The following is a 16123-nucleotide window of genomic DNA, read 5'->3' as shown; positions in this document are numbered from 1 at the left end:
GGGAAAATTTTCTCTCGCAGTTTCACCACATCAGCCGAGTCGTACTGATCTCCTGATTGGTCTTCTCGAAAGGAAAATAAACTGTGCAGTGAAGCTCATTTCAAGTGCAATTCTTGATCCTAGTGGGTTGTTGAGTGTGATATTTGAGTAACTGGGAAATTGTGTATTGTTCGACGTATTATCACGGATTCTAGGAAAATTGTGACTGAAAGTTACGCTGCTGCGTAGTGTTTGGATAGTTCGACAGCTCATCAGGATAACCACCGTGTCTAGCACGATTGTTACAGGGTGTATTATGTAATTTGGTGCAAAGTGCATTTCGTCAGATTTTTGTCAAGTGAGTAGAGCCGAATTTCAAGCTACAAATTACCCATCACCCGCAAAAATGCATTTCGGTGCAATGTCATAGCACTTCTTTTGGCAAGTAGCAGCAAGGTGGTTACAGAAATTTCGTTCATCAACACCATTAACCACGAAAAAGTGTCTGGGAGAGCCCTCATGGTGGATGTCTAAAAATACATCCCAAAACAAATGGGTGGGATGGGAGGCAAATTTTACCACCCACCACTCACTCCCACGCCCTCACAAGCCATTCGTGGGATTATGCACTTTACAACATCGTGTTACCGCGTGCTAGAGTTACAGCAACATATGTCTACGCTATTCTATACCGTACACTTAGGAGTGTTTTCATACGATCCGAAACACGCTGTCAAACAAGAACGGTTCGTGCAAGGATTTTTGAAGAGCTCATTGATTGCATGCTGCCGTAGCACGGGATGATGAAAGGTTGAAACGAGCAATCGCAGACTGTGTGTGTTTTTTTTTCTTCTCTCCAGTCGTTGTTTATCCTTCTTCGCATCGGATTGATGATCCTTTATTCAAGAGAGACGTAAACGATTCTTTTGTTAGGATGGGAGGGAAAAGTTTGGACTTCAATTTTATTTTTTTATGGAAGGGTATGCGAGTTTTGTGCACTTAACAGACAGGAATTTGATTGAGCCGATAATTGTATAAATTGTTGGATTTCAAACCTCTTTGTAAATGAGTGACATAAATTGACCTTAGATGGATTCATTCGGTTTTCTACGAACGTTTGAATATTTTCAAATCCAGTTTAACCCCTTAGTTTAAACAGTAAATCGTTAGTGATGAAACAATGCTATAGTCTTTTTTTTCCTTTGATTTGTTTTCCGTACTAAGCACCAATGCTACCGACGCCAGGTAGGCAGCTTCCACACCTGGACCCTACCTATCGACCCATACAACTCATGAACCGGGGACCACCGGCTTTACTTCCCGAAGGAAGGCGTGATCAGAGATGTTATGCCTCAGAATATCCTGGCGGCGCCAACTGGGATTGAACCCAGGCCTATATGACGTCAAATTTTGGATGGCAAAAGCAAACAATATATAAAGCCATTTTTTTTAACTCTTTATTTGTTCCAAATTCAAAATAAATTACATTTCATTTTAACCTAGGTGCTCCAGTTACTACAGTAACTTACCATCCTTAATTGTTATGATATATATCTAAGTGTTTTTACATTGTTCCTGCCTTGGCAATACAGTATTTAAACAGATTTTCCAAATTTGTGATCAAAATTTTACCACCTTCTTTAAGCGCTGGAATAGGCTTTTGAGGTTTTTTCAAAATTTTTGTGACTTTCCAAAAGGGTTTGGAACTCGGGTCTAATTTAGAAACATTTTTTCCAAAAAATTTGTTCCTCAGGGCAGAGAATCGCTTTTTAATTTGTTTTTGCAAATCCCGCCAGATAACTTTCATGGCAGGATCGCGTGTTCTATAATATTGTCTCCTGTGGACTTTTTTTTAAGACCGATCAAGAGCTGAAGATCGGCGTCTATTATAATTGAATCGAATTTAACCTCGCATTTTGGTACTGAGGCAGCTCTTGCTTCAACTATAGAAGTAGTCAGAGATTCAAGAGCATAATTAATTTCATCATTGGTTTTCAAAGGAATGTTTGGATTGAAGTTATATTCCATAAATGTTCGATATTGCTCCCAATCAGCTCTATGGTAATTGAAAGTAGAGCTGTTGGGATTACAAATTATTTCGTGGGATTTTTCAAAAGTTACTGGAAGGTGATCAGAACCGAAGTCAGCATGGGTAACGAATTGGCTACAAAGTTGACATGAATCATTTAAGATCAAATCAATAGTTGAGGGATTTCTTGCAGAAAAAAAAGCATGTTGGGCTGTTTGGATATTGAATAGTGTAATAACCTGCAGAACAATCATCAAACAGAGTATTACCATTGGAATTGCTTAGAGCATTATTCCATGAGCGGTGTTTTGCATTAAAATCACCAATAATGAAGAATTTAGACCTATGACGGGTAATATAAAGCCAATGATTATCAACATTGTGGTTCTAAGCCATTATAGTGGACCTTTAACTAACCATTGCTTAGTATGAATCTCTGAAAGCAGAGTCGATCTGAGATAATTTTGAAAACTACTTTTCCTTGCCCTACGTTCTATAAGACCTGATGTTCAATGTTACACGGTGTCTCTGGCAGACTAACATTATTATATAAACATCAGTATAGCTAAAACACGCTCCAAACGAAATCAAAGGTGACCCTCTTTCATTTGAGAATAGTTGCAAAATGTTCATCGGGGGTTATTCCCTCCCCTTGGCTAGTTTTTGCACCTTGCTGTTGGTGGGCGGGCTTAATTTCATGCTTTATAGTGGAGTGTTGGAGACGGTAGGTTTGTGGTCGGCGTTGCTGGCTCATGCCGCGATAGAATGGCGTCATGGGCAGGCAATGGGGATTACTAGGCTTCCCCTCTCTGATAAACCACTGTATGAGAGAACCAAAGATCTAGTCTAGCAGTGATAGTATCACACTTGTTACTCCTTTTATTGAGAGCCGCGTCGTAGTACGCTTACGTATAGGCACTGACGTTAGGTGAGATACTGGCGGGTTTTGCTGCAAATCACTCTTATTTTATTTATTTTTTACGCAGATAGATTTATTTGGGCTTGCAAGGAAATTATACTATTGAAATATTTCAGAAAGTGCCCATCGGTGCTCCTTCTATTTGCGTGACAAGCTTTCATTGTTGTTTTCATTGAGGTATTACTCAGGGAACGATGTTAAACGCCATTTTGGTAAATGGTATTGTAACTAATCTTATATGTGCTTCATTTTGATTTGGGATAAGTGTTTGAACTATGGCTCGGGATTTCCACTGTGGCGTGCTTCTATTGTGACATACCCATATGTATTGTTGTGATGCGACATAGTGGAAGCGTGAGAGCGTAATTGGAACATATACCCTATATAATTTAAAAATCAGCTAGGAAACTAACTTCAAAATGAAGCATTTTAGTCACTTGAAGGTGTTACCTGGGTCGAACTAAGATATAATAAATAGGTATAGGCTTAAATCAAAAGTACTTGAAACACGTTTAATTTTAGATTGCAAGCACAAGTGCAGAGATTTAATAAAGCATGGGTTATGATTGATTGGGTGAATTAGAGCTTTTAATAATTTATTAAATTAGACTTATGAGATATCATAATCATCAAATGAACTTAAATAAGAAACTTCAGAAAGTCTAATGACATTAAGTAGATTAACAAAAGAATTAGGATGCTGGATGATTAAAGTTGTAGAATAAATCTTCTTATTTAGTCTTGAACTTTAAATAGAAAACGCAGGCAGACCAATAGCATTAAGCAGATTTACAAGGAGAGGAATAGTTTAGGAAATAAAAAAAGGAAAGGAATGTGACAACTAATAGCTTTTAAACTTTTGAAAGTATTCTATTCCCCTGAGTTTGTTGTACTCGATTACTATATATATGTATATTAGACCTGTTCATTTTAATTGAAATGTTTGGAATGTAACGGGTCAACCGTGATTACTGTTCGTCATGTTAATTTGAACTTTTGTGCAAATTTTCAGCAAAATCGGTGCTGATTTAGAGGTGCTTCTAGTTAATTTTATGTTTTCAAGGTAATTTACGGCTTATAATATTTGTATCTCGAGACTGAAACAACGAAAACTGCTGTAACAACTTTCATAGCAAAGCTTAATGTGTTATCTACCAACTTTGTGACCCAAGGTTGACTATTCAAAGTGGTTTTATTGAAGTTTGACTTAGTTTCATGCTCAAAGATATCTTAAAAAGTGAAGAATTTTAAAGTATTTGTTCTACGAACTCTCCACCCATATGATATAAAAATGTGTAGTCTACGGTATAATGTTCCTCATACTATTCTAGAAATTTCGTTGATACATAGTTTTCGTGTTTATTTCATAGATTGAGAGATAAAAATCAGAAAAGAGGCCGTTTTAGCTGAAATTCACAAGACAACAGAGCCAATAAAAATTTCAATTAGATTGACAGAACATAGTTGCATTGCTTTTCAATGACGACCGATGACTGTTTCATTGATATATGATTTTTTCATAAATATGAATCCTCAGTAGACGTGTTTTTTATCAAAGGCAAGTGTCACTCGAACCATAACAGCAATTTATAAAATAACGAATATTTTGAATGGCTCGAGTGACACTTGCCTTTGATAAAAAACACGTCTACTGAGGATTCATATTTATGAAAAAATCATATATCAATGAAACAGTCATCGGTCGTCATTGAAAAGCAATGCAACTATGTTCTGTCAATCTAATTGACTTTTATTGGTTCTGTTGTCTTGTGAATTTTAGCTAAAACGGCCTCTTTTCTGATTTTTATCTCTCAATCTATGAAATAAACACGAAAACTATGTTGGAATGAAACTTTTAGAACAATATGAGGAACATTATGCCGTACACTACACATTTTTATATCATACGGGTGGAAAATTCGTAGAACAAATACTTTAAAATTCTTCACATTTTAAGATATCTTCGAGCATGAAACTAAGTCAAAATTCAATAAAATCACTTCGAATAGTCAACCTTTGGTCACAAAGTTGACACATGACACATTAAACTTTGCTATGAAAGTTGTTACAGCAGTTTTCGTTATTTCAGTCTCGAGATACAAATATTGTAAGCCGTAAATTACCTTAAAAACATAAAATTAACTTGAAGCACCTCAAAATCATCACCGATTTTGCTGAAAATTTACACAGAAGCACAAATTAACATGACGAACAGTAATCACGGTTGACCCGTTACATTCCGAACATTTCGTTTAAAATGAACAGGTCTAATGTATATATATATATATATATATATATATATATATTAGACCTGTTCATTTTAAACGAAATGTTCGGAATGTAACGGGTCAACCGTGATTACTGTTCGTCATGTTAATTTGAACTTTTGTGCAAATTTTCAGCAAAATCGGTGTTGATTTAGAGGTGCTTCAAGTTAATTTTATGTTTTTAAGGTAATTTACGGCTTACAATATTTGTATCTCGAGACTGAAATAACGAAAACTGCTGTAACAACTTTCATAGCAAAGTTTAATGTGTCATGTATCAACTTTGTGACCAAAGGTTGACTATTAGAAGTGATTTTATTGAAGTTTGACTTAGTTTCATGCTCGAAGATATCTTAAAATGTGAAGAATTTTAAAGTATTTGTTCTACGAATTTTCCACCCGTATGATATAAAAATGTGTAGTGTACGGCATAATGTTCCTCATATTGTTCTAGAAGTTTCATTCCAACATAGTTTTCGTGTTTATTTCATAGATTGAGAGATAAAAATCAGAAAAGAGGCCGTTTTAGCTAAAATTCACAAGACAACAGAACCAATAAAAGTCAATTAGATTGACAGAACATAGTTGCATTGCTTTTCAATGACGACCAATGACTGTTTCATTGATATATGATTTTTTCATAAATATGAATCCTCAGTAGACGTGTTTTTTTTATCAAAGGCAAGTGTCACTCGAACCATAACAGCAATTTATAAAATAACGAATATTTTGAATGGCTCGAGTGACACTTGCCTTTGATAGAAAAAACACGTCTACTGAGGATTCATAGTTATGGAAAAATCATATATCAATGAAACAGTCATTGGTCGTCATTGAAAAGCAATGCAACTATGTTCTGTCAAGATGCCTGTAAATAAATTAATATCCAGAACCTCCTGAGCACAAGCAATGTTTACGGCTACGCAGTGATCTCATAACGGACCGATAACAGTTCACCTTGTAGATGAATGCAGCAACTAGGTTAGTATGTAATTTTCATATTATTGAGAGCATCAATTGCTTCCATAAAAATCGGTCCACCATCCGGCGGCAGCGTTGGAATGCGACCAATTTGTACGTGACAACCCAATCAGGAAAACAGGAGACGTCTGTGTTTTGATCAATTGAAGTAGGTAGGCACGGATGCATCTTGCGCGTAATCGCCGTTATGCATTCACGCCACAGCACCATGCACGACTGAAGAAAATATGACACGGCCCCACTCATAAACGGGGGGCAATTGATCTCAGCGAGACACAATTCACGATTCGTCGTACCGGTTCTAGTCAAGTGACAACGGCGAACCTACCGCTCGCGTGATGCGATGTTTAAGTTCTATATTTGTTTACATCACGTACCTAGAGGACTGATTCAATTGGTGCACTCACAAGACAGGAACATTCCAAAGTGCAACGAGAGCGCACCAGGTTAACTGATGACGTCCTGATATGATGGGAAGAGCGGTAAAGTAAGAGTGATGGTTTGTTGTCATCGGTTGTTTGTCCGTTCGGTTCCACGAGAGAGGGAAAGGGTGAGAATGTTTTGGTTTATTGACCACTTGTGGTTCAATTGAGCTGAGAAAGGGGTTGTAACCAAGTCCCTGGTTGGTAATTTTGAATGGGCGTTTATTTTTTTTGAGTTTAGCAATTTATTTACCTATTTTAAACATCATTTTCGATTTCGTATATGAATAGATTTGAAATTTCCTCGGATTAATCACTTCGAGCAGATGAATAATAAACGTGACCGGCTTAATTTAGAATACTCCTCCCAATAGCATCACCACGGTACAATGTAAACTAAGCCAGATATCGTACTCACAAGCAAACAGTGTTCCCTCAATCGCTTTTTGAACGGCAGCCAACAGTGAACGTCACGCGATCGATTTTCCCGGCTTGACGATCTTCGCCATTTTGAATTTTCGCAGATGTAAGCAGACCTCGGTGCAGTACGGAAGTGATATCTGATTATTAATAGTTCTACAATAAAGAGCTGGAATCTTGCGGTTTAGTTTCGTGAATATTCGGCACAATAAAGTGAACAATTGGTGAGCTGTGTGCGTGGGAGCAGTTGGATTTTTTTTTTGTCAGAGGGTAATTTAATTTTCTCTCCACGTTGCTCGGTATCACAACCGGTTGAAATTGCAAACATAAAAGTTTGTGCCTTCTGTGATGCATTATATTTTCGGTTGACGGTTTTATTAGGACGGAATGAATTGAATTCAATTTAGTTGTGTCTAGGTCAAACGAGAAGTAGGCAGGTTTATTTTTTTGGAAACTGTGATAACTGGATGGACTCGATTAAGTGGTGAATTGAAATGTGAGTGAATGTTTCATTGTGAAGTGATTTGGTGAGGTTCGTGGAATAAGAGTATTGATGTTTTATTTAATCAGAGAAATTTGTGGCGATTTCATTCAAAAGGCATGGTTAAGCAAATACCATAAACATACAGGCTAAACCATTTATCCACTTTAAGAAGGAAACGACTGGTAGCGGATGGTATGGTTCTGGAGGACATAGCCACGTGAACCTTTTCTCATACAAATTATCTTCGTTTTCCGATTGTTAAATTCTCTGGGAACTACAGGTCCTTCGTAAATGATCGCTTCAAACAAACTTTAATTAAATCCGATTTTATGGCACATGCGTTTTTCTTCTTTATTCTCATGATTGTTTTTAGTTTCACATAATTTCTCTTAATATAAGTAAACACACAATTGAGCATGCATTAAAATTAAAAAAAAATGGTTTAAATCCTAACATAAACGATTTATTTAAAGTGTACTGGAATTTCCAGAAGTGGTGGTGCAGCCCACCCACTCTTATTTAGTCAGTGATTGGTTAGAGATCAACCGGAAAGAGCAGTAGATGGATTGTATTCGCAATACTTTAAAGGGAATTACTGTACTTGTATATTACAGAAACCTAACCGCAATCACTGCAATAATGACTGACCATGCGTCTCCTCTAATCGTTGGTGTTTGATATTCGTGTCAGAGTTGATAATAGAAGAGTTACGCAGAGTGAAGCTGATGTCGATCAATGGGCATTTTTTTTTTTTTTTTGGCGACCTATGTTTTTGTTTACACCTCAGATTACTTCACCTGAGATGTGAAAGTTTCCTCTAGTTTCGATACTTCCCACTCAACAGAGTCAGTTTGTCTACTTTGTCGAAAGGTTGACGGTTGAAAAAAGTAGGCTGTGTGTGCGTACGGACGTGACGTTTGTTCTCTTTGCCGCGTTTCAAAATTTGAAAAAATTAAAATTTATAATTGTCCCGTAATTGGAGCACATTTTCCGCGATTCGAATTGCCAGTGATTACCTGTGATTCCCTGTTGAAATGAAATAGTGCAGTTCCGTGTTGTATTTATACATCGGTGCTGATCCGGTCATCAACTACCATAGATATGGACCTGGATTCGATTGCCCGGTTCTGGGTTGCCACCAACGCCGAGATTCAAGATGTAATTTGCACGAGCAGCTCAATTCCTGGTGCAAATGGCCAGTCATCAGTTACGGAAGATCATCCATTCGGAACTCAGCGAGTTCACGTACATCGATGTCCCATCGTTCGGTGCGATCATGTTGCTGAGGAAGGACTTCATTCAAGTGTTTCAAGTTCCAGAAGCTTACAGCTGACAAACGTCAAATATAAATCGGGAATGTGGTTAACATTGGAGGCATTTGGTGAGATCCTTCCATCGCTGTTTAATATACCGTGTCAGCACCATATTTGACACGGTACTAATGATGGCGCACTCGTATATTTTTGATCGCATCTCGTTTTTGACAAGAATTTGTTAAAACCTTGTTACACCATCGTCCCTAGAGCACTGTAACTTATATTTGCAGAAGTAACATTTCAAAAATAGTTATTGAAAATAGTCGAATATTATTGATTGCGTCGATTTAGGAACTGCTTCGAATATGGTACGACCACGGTTTATTTAAACTCGAATCTTATCACAGAATCATCTTTGCGGCAAATGCAACGCAGTAGGCCTGGCCGTTTTGATGTTTGTGTCATATCTTAGGTATGCTGCAAACATGAATGTTGACATGAAAAATGATTAGGCCTTAGGGTAGAGAACTACTTCGGCCTAATCCCCCATTTCGGGCCTATCGAGCAGAAAACTTCAAATTAATCCATGATTTCAGAGTTAACAAGTCAATTATGCGTTTGGTACGATACTTTAGTTAATAAGCTACCGAACGAAGTCAATGAGAACGCGTGGTATGGAAGTTTGCACCCATTATTCCCAAAAACAAAAGAAGCGCTCCGACTGAATCAATTTTTATCTTCATCCGATAGGCCGAAGTGAATTCATTGGCGTTTCAATGGCGTTTCAATACGGTAGACCGATTTTAGAATCCGTAGGCCGAGTTTGGCGTCAAGAAGCAGTGTTAGACTTTTGACAATATCTCAACGATTGGTTTATCTTTATCAACTATTATGGTACGTACCGAAAGGTTAATAAATTTGAAAGCCATCATTGATAATAACATTCCGTTTGGTGCTAAACTGTGCTAGATTAATAAAGACTAAGTGCAGGTTGTGCTTAATATGCCGGAAATGGGGTAGTTAACCCTATCTAACCTAATCATTTTCCAAGATGCTTTCTTGTACCGGCTGCGTTTGTATTAGATAAGATAAGATAAGATATGCTCAAAAGGTTGACGGTTTGACAGTTAGATATGTACATTTTGGTTTCAGTCTCCGTAACTCTTCTATAATAATCAACTCTGATTCGTGTCTTGAACTGAAATCTGAAATAGTCGGGTCTGGAAAAATAATTTGAACTGTCGAAATCGATTGTTTTTATTCCTGAATGATGGAAAAAATAGTAATTTTCAATAAAATTGATATTGATATTGAAAATTATTAATATTTCCATGATAAACTTCAAAATAGTTCGCATTATTTCACAAAAAAAAAACCGTTCCGGTATTTGTGAACAAAAAATCACGATAACCTGAACTGCTATTTCATTTGAATTCATGACATAGATCCTGTAAAAGTGATCCAGTAAATGACATTTTCATGAACTAAATCCCTAGTAGCACGCTTGTTGCAAACTGGTTGTGGGAACTTCTATACAACTTATTTCAGTCATAAACAAATTTTTGCAACTTTTTGTGACTGAAGTGTGCTACTCGGGATCCCAATACTTTAACTCAGTTCACGCCTGTTCAGTGCGACCAACGATTTCATAACATTACAGAAAACAAAATATTTTTTGTTAACTTTTTATTTGTTCCAAATTCAAAATAAATTACATTTTAATTTAACCAAGGTGCACCAGTTACTACAGTAATTTACCAGCCTTTATTGCTATGTTATGTGTGAGTGTTTTTACATTGTTCCTGTCTTGGTAATTCAGTACATTAAACAGGTTTTCTAAGCCTGCATGTCAGTATATCAACTGACATTATAAAACTAAAAATATCAGTCCGCATCGTGCTCTCTTGCCGTGCGGATCTATTTGCTTTTTGCTTAAGGAAGTGTTACTACTACCTAAAGCTACAACAAATTTAAACAGCACTTTTCAGTGCTCAACCTGTAAATTTTTTCTACCTTGTTCAACTCCTCTTATTCCTCTTCGATCCTTGTTTGGACCCTACCCGAGGTAATCCTTCTTGGATATCGATTTGGAAAATTCCTCTTCGATCCTTCAGATTCTTATAGTAATCTGCTTGGAAGTCGATTTGGATAATCGCATAATCGCACTTTTCAGTGCTCAACCTGTAAAAATTTTCTACCTTGTTCAACTCCTCTTATTCCTCTTCGATCCTTGTTTGGGCCCTACCCGAGGTAATCCTTCTTGGATATCGATTTGGAAAATTCCTCTTCGATCCTTCAGATTCTTATAGTAATCTGCTTGCAAGTCGATTTGGATAAAAAATTTACTGCCGCCATGGCGCCTAAACGCAAAAGAAAGGGGCAAACTCTTGACCCCCCTTCTGAAGAAATTAATTTGAGTAATCAATTTGATTTGTTCACGGATGATGAGAATGATCCATCATCCAATAAAAATTCTAGTAAACTTTCCCGGCTTAATGCCAAGAAGGAAAAGATTCCCCCTAACCACTACCGATTTCCATGCTCTTCGCATGGAACTTTTGAATTTCGTGAAAGTTAAGTTTTCACTACAAATTGGACGTCGGGGTGAATGCCGTGTATTGGCTGAAACCTTGGACGGATTTAAATGTCTTCTCAAGTATCTTACTGAGAAGAAGCACAAATTTTTTACTTACGACACCAAAACTGAACGTGTGTTCAAGGTTGTCATGAAAGGACTGCCCAGTGGTGAATCCCTGGATCAGATCAAAGATGAACTGGCAAAATTACTTGGAGTTGTGCCACTCCAAGTAATCAAAATGAAAATGAAATCCCGTCCTGGCGATTCGCGCAACGGGATTTCTAATGATTTTTATTTAGTTCACTTCAAGTCTAGTGAACTAAACAACCTTAAGGCCTTAGAAAAAGCTAGCCTTATGCTCCATGTCCGAGTGAAGTGGGAACACTTCAGGAAGACTGGAGGAAATTTCCAAAACCTCACTCAGTGCCGTAAGTGCCAGGGATGGGGTCACGGAACTAAAAATTGCTACATGCCAGCTAAATGCATGAATTGTGGTGATTCCTCTCACGCAAAGGACGACTGTCCTGTGAAGGAAGATCCTAAGAAATTTAAATGTTCAAATTGTGGTGAAAACCACAAATCCAATTTTTGGGAATGTAAGACTCGCAAAGCGATCCTACAATCTCGTTCTAACCGTCAGGTAGGAAACGCTCCACGTTTCCGACCAGGTACAAATTCCTCTGCTGTTAACAACGGTCAGCGAGGAACAAATTCTACATTCGTACCCGTAGGTACAAATATCACCCCTGCTTCAAATGTTTCATCTGTACCTACTCCCCTCGCTGCTAACAATGTTCAGCGAGTTAATGGAGCTACCTATGCTGCTATTGCAGCGGGTAGAAATCAAAATACTAACCAACGTTCTAACGGAAATTTTGACAATTTTGACTTAGGAAGCATTACTGCTCCTAGAATGGAATTTTTACAGAAATCATTAATTGACATGATTTCTGATATGCTTAAATCTAACTCCATGTTTGATGCTATTCAAACTGGAGTAAAATTTGCTATAATATTGTCATGACTTTAAAATTCAGTAATGGATTTTAAAGCATTAAACATTTTAAATTGGAATGCTCGATCTCTTAAAGATAATGAAGACGAGCTATTTAATTTTTTGAGAGTTCATAACGTGCATATTGCCGTTATAACTGAAACGTTCCTTAAACCATAAGGTTAAGAAGGACTCAAATTATTTAATTTATAGAAATGATCGGCTTGATGGACCCTGTGGTGGCGTTGCCATCATTATTCATAGACGAATCAAACACAAAATACTTTCTTCATTTGAAACCAAAGTTTTTGAAACTTTGGGAGTTTCTGTTGAAACAAAATTTGGACAACTTACGTTTATAGCTGCCTATTTGCCATTCCAATGCGTAGGCCAGCAAAAGAATTTTCTCAAGGGTGACCTTCAGAAACTTACCCGTCATAGGTCTAAATTCTTCATTATTGGTGATTTTAATGCAAAACACCGCTCATGGAATAATGCTCAAAGCAATTCCAATGGTAATATTCTGTTTGATGATTGTTCTGCAGGTTATTACACTATTCAATATCCAAACAGTCCAACATGCTTTTCTTCTGCAAGAAATCCCTCAACTATTGATTTGGTCTTAACTGATTCATGTCAACTTTGTAGCCAATTGGTTACCCATGCTGACTTCGGTTCTGATCACCTTCCAGTAACTTTTGAAATATCCCAAGAAATAATTTCTAATCCCAACAGCTTTACTTTCAATTACCATAGAGCTGATTGGGAGCAATATCGAACATTTATGGAATATAACTTCGATCCAAACATTCCTTTGCAAACCAAAGATGAAATTAATTATGCTCTTGAATCTCTGACTACTTCTATAGTTGAAGCAAGAGCTGCCTCAGTACCAAAATGCGAGGTAAAATTATAATTATAATAGACGACGATCTTCAGCTCTTGATCCGTCTTAAAAATGTCCGTAGGAGACAATATCAAAGAACACGCGATCCTGCCATGAAAGTTATCTGGCGGGATTTGCAAAAACAAATTGAAAAGCGATTCTCTGCCCTGAAGAAAAAAACTTTTGAAAATAATGTTTCTTAATTAGACCCGAGTTCCAAACCTTTTTGGAAACTCACAAAATTTTTGAAAAAAACCTCAAAAGCCAATTCCAGTGCTTAAGGGGAAGCTCACCGCCCCGAAAATAATAATTACGTTTTTATTTTTCTAAAAATATTGGAAAAAGATATCAAAACTCTAAGAAAATCACATATTTTTTTAATTTTTCAAAGAAAATTCACGTGCAAAAACATTTTTTATAAGTCATTATGGCATAAAGTTGGACTCAAAAAACCACAAAACATCAACTTTTCGGTTTTGCTGAGAGCCCAATTTTTTTTTCATGATGAGATAGAAAAAAAATTTTACATGTAATTTTTGACGAAAATCTAAGGAACAAACTGATTTTCTTTGATTTTTTGATATTTTTTCCCAATATTTTTAAAGAAATAAAAATGTACCGAAAATATTTTTTTATTTTCGGGCCGGTAAGCTTCCCCTTAGAAAAGGTGGTAAAATTTTGATCACAAATTTGGAAAAAGCTCCGAAACTTGCTAAGCAATTCGAGAGTTCCCATAATTTCAGTTTGGGTCTTACTAGTCCTATTGAGAATCAGGTTGCTCGGGATTTTCGGAATATTTTCTCTCGGGGAAATATTTTTAATGATTCCTGGGGGACTGATTTGGACGAAGTGAGATCTATAACTAAAAAGTTTCAAAATATGAAAGCTCCAGGTGATGATGGAATTTTCTATATCCTCATCAAAAAACTCCCAGAGAGTACCTTGTCTTTCTTGGTAAAATTATTTAACAGATGTTTCCATATGGTATACTTTCCTGATAAATGGAAAAATGCAAAAGTTGTTCCAATTTTGAAGCCGGATAAAAATCCAGCTGAATCTTTTAGCTACCGTCCAATAAGTTTGCTTTCTTCAATAAGTAAACTTTTTGAAAAAATAATTTTGAATAGAATGATGCTTCACATCAGGGTGCCTTCCATTCATTTTGACTAAGAAAATGTTTTATGAAATTATAGAATAATAAGATTATATGATAATATTTTGTTTGTGTAAGCAACAAGAAAATATTGTGAAGTTTGCGTCTGACGCATAATACCTGCCAATTTTGCTACATTAGCGTCGCAAAAAGCGATTTTGTCATTTATCTCACCCACTCTTCGCTCTTCACTCTTCGCGAAGAGGCGATCAGAAAATCGCTCATTGTGACACTTTTGAAGCTAAATTTGCATGTTTTGTGTGTCAAACATAAACTTTACAATCTTTTCTTGTTACTTACACATACAAAATATTATCATAATATCTTATTATTCCGTAATTTCATAAAACATGTTTTTCGCCAAAATGAATGGAAGGCACCCTGCTTCACATCAATACGAACTCAATTTTTGCATATGAGCAGTTTGGATTTCGCCATGGGCATTCAACTACTCATCAACTCTTAAGAGTTAACAATTTAATTCGTTCAAACAAATCTGAAGGCCACTCAACTGGAGTTGCTCTTCTAGACATAGAAAAAGCATTCGACAGTGTTTGGCATGAAGGTTTGATTGCTAAATTTAAAAAGTTTAATTTTCCACTTTATATTATGAAATTAGTTCAAAATTATTTAACTGACAGAACTCTTCAAGTAAATTATCAAAATTCCAAATCTAATCGACTACCTGTTAGGGCAGGAGTTCCTCAGGGTAGCATTCTTGGGCCTATATTGTATAACATTTTCACTTCGGACCTCCCTGATTTGCCTCAGGGTTGCCACAAATCTTTGTTCGCTGATGACACAGGCATTTCCGCTAAAGGAAAAAGTCTTCGTGTTATTTGCAGCAGACTGCAGAAAAGTTTAGATATTTTCTCTTCTTATTTACAAAAATGGAAGATTTCTCCCAACGCTTCCAAAACTCAACTTATAATATTTCCACATAAGCCTAGAGCTTCGTTTTTGAAACCTAGTAGTAGTCACATAGTCACTATGAACGGAGTTCCAATTTCCTGGTCAAACCAAGTGAAATATCTTGGATTAATACTTGACCAAAAATTAACTTTTAAAGATCACATTGAGGGCATTCAAGCCAAATGTAACAAATATATAAAATGTTTGTATCCTCTTATAAACAGGAAATCCAAACTTTGCCTGACGAATAAACTTATAATATTTAAACAAGTTTTTAGACCGGCCATGCTTTACGCTGTTCCAATATGGTCTAATTGTTGCACTACCAGGAAAAAAGCACTTCAAAGGATTCAGAACAAAGTTCTTAAGATGATTTTGAAGTTGCCTCCCTGGTACAGTACTACCGAATTACATAGAATTTCGAATGTTGAGACTTTAGAACAAATGTCCAACAAAATAATTAATAATTTCAGGCAAAAATCGTTGCAATCCTCAATTGCAACGATTAATTCCCTTTTTACTTAGATAAGATTTAGTTTTAGTTTTCAGTTTTAAGATATCAATTGGGTTCTTTAAGGGTATTGAGGTAAATGAATATTCGTAATCTGCATTAAAAATGGAACCCAAACCCAAAATTTCATCAATTTTGGCACACTGGAACTATTTTAAATAAGTACGATTACATTTGCAAAAATCACCTAATTAGCGCCCCTCGGTGTCACTTTGTATGGGAGCGAGCTATCAGTTTGTCAGTTTAGTGTCAAACAGTGAAGTTATTATTTTGCTTGGGGTGAAAAAATATCGCTGTGCTCAGAAAACGAAGCTCTTTCAGAGGATATATAA

General features: G+C 36.5%; 1 protein-coding gene across 4 annotated transcripts in view; it reads left to right on the top strand.

Moving 5' to 3' along the window:
* LOC135709913 (proton-coupled amino acid transporter-like protein CG1139) overlaps positions 1–16123 on the top strand; it is a 45412-nt gene continuing 29289 nt past the window's right edge. The window contains exon 1 of one of the 4 annotated variants that reach the window (XM_065232360.1): positions 1–147. The gene's annotated coding sequence lies outside the window, so the exon portion shown is untranslated. Of the gene's footprint in view, positions 338–7084; positions 7242–7264; positions 7514–16123 lie in introns of those variants that run through there. The other 3 variants (XM_065232359.1, XM_065232362.1, XM_065232361.1) reach the window with 3 other exon arrangements.

The sequence above is a fragment of the Ochlerotatus camptorhynchus genome, unplaced genomic scaffold (assembly GCF_037179485.1).
Source record: "Ochlerotatus camptorhynchus isolate MF236.1 unplaced genomic scaffold, CSIRO-AGI_Acam_v1.1 ptg000367l, whole genome shotgun sequence".
Taxonomy (NCBI): Eukaryota; Metazoa; Arthropoda; class Insecta; order Diptera; family Culicidae; genus Ochlerotatus; species Ochlerotatus camptorhynchus.
The sequence above is the reverse complement of the archived record's forward strand: the minus strand, read 5'-3'. Positions and strand labels throughout refer to the sequence as shown.